Source organism: Sylvia atricapilla, chromosome 1, assembly GCF_009819655.1.
Source record: "Sylvia atricapilla isolate bSylAtr1 chromosome 1, bSylAtr1.pri, whole genome shotgun sequence".
Taxonomy (NCBI): Eukaryota; Metazoa; Chordata; class Aves; order Passeriformes; family Sylviidae; genus Sylvia; species Sylvia atricapilla.
In genome coordinates, this window is record NC_089140.1 from 35,224,908 (window position 1) to 35,226,750 (window position 1,843).

The window sequence follows — 1,843 nt, forward strand, 5'->3', positions numbered from 1 at the left end:
AGTTTGCCATACAGAAGAGCAGCTCTGTCTCCTGGTCTCACCTCAGAACGAAGTAGAGGAGTACCAGGCACTCTTACCTCTAAGCACAACCATCAAGCTCATCACCACAGTCTAAAAAGCGCTGCAGGGAGGATTTTGATTACAACATATAAAACAAGAGGTAGTTGTGCAGAAGACATATTTCTTAGTAAGATTTTTACCATAGCTTCCAGCCAGTGTGTGCTTTTTGCTTGTGGATGCATAGTGGCAGACCAGAGGATGCACTGCTGCTTGTTTTATGTGCACTTGGGCTTTTGAAGGAGTGCTTAAAAATCAAATCTGGCCAGATGAAACCTCCATCTGATTCCTCATCAAAATGGATATGTGCTATGTGCCCATAACAACTGAAGACAAGCAGACATACTGTACACCCAAATGTTCACAGGGCAGAGCCTACACAATTCACTGCAGACTAAAGGTGGAACACAATTACTGAGCAGTTTGGAGTTATTGCAAACTAAACCTGTTAGCAAGCTGAGCACACAAGGGGCTGCAAGAATACATACTCAACCTTACACTGTTTTGTGAGATGTTGAGACAGTAACAAACCTCACCTCTTACTTCAGGTGGCTGGAGCATGGTGCTAATAATGCCAAGGTTGAGGGCTTGATCCCTGTGGGCCACCCACTTAAAGAGTTGGACAGAATGATCCTCGTGGGTCCCTTCCAATTCAGAATATTCTGTGATTCCATGGTTCTTATTTCTCATACCAGGCCATTTTTTTGTGGCTCCTAATGGTTTCCTCTGGTCCCATAATGAAATCACCCGTTGGGTTTTGGACATCTCTGTAATACTCTCCTTATTCTAGTTGTTGGTCCCATGTTTCAACTCCTTTCATGTCTCTTTGAAGAGGACAAGTGCTGCTGGATTGAACTTTGAGCTTCCTAACCCCAAGAACTGAGCAGGCCCCTGTTAGAAAAGTTTTCACAGGCACTGGACTAATGATAAATGGAGAGCACCCATAAACACGTACAGCAAGTAATTCAAGTATTCTTGATTTACCTGGAAACCATAAAGAAGAGACTCAGAACTGCATCTTATTTAAATATGAACTTCTCCTGGCATGTCCCAGTAAATTACACTCAGTACTTTCTTTCACAGCATCTTCCCTCAGCTGAGACCCAGACATTTTCTTCTTCTTGAGTCTGTTCAATACCTTTAATTCCAAGTTCTGGTGTAGAAGGAAAACTTGCAGTTGGGTAAAGCCACATGGCTCACAGCATTCTCCAAGCTTACAACATCTGTAATTTTTTGCTCCTTTTAAGAACATTAGGACATTTCAGAGACAGCTTGTTCCTGTCTCATCTTTGAAACTGTTCTCTTTCATGCAATTTCATCCACCTAACACTCCTTTTACTCCTTTTAGGTCAACTCCATGGAGTAAAACAATACCAAGCAAGTAAGCTCTATAAACAAAGCAGCAGAGATTTCACTCTCTGTGGTTTTCTGTGGAAATCATGCCCTCTCTCATCTCAAAACCCCTAATCACAACCTAACAAATTCTACAACCTAACAAATTCTATTATCACGGTACTATGTCTATTTTAAAGTAATAAGAAAAGCAGTGTTAATTATTTCTTAAGCTTTTTTAAAGCTTAACGAAATCCAAACGGATGTTATCAATTATGTTATCACCTCCCCACAGCTTCAAATCCTTTGCTTTCCATTTTCCAAGTTTTGACTTATTAAAATAAATTGTGGATGTTATTGTAGTTATCCAACATTATTTTAGGAAACCAAATGTAAGCTGATTTCCAACAGCTGACACAAAATGCTGACAATTCAAATACTCTCACTAAAGGAG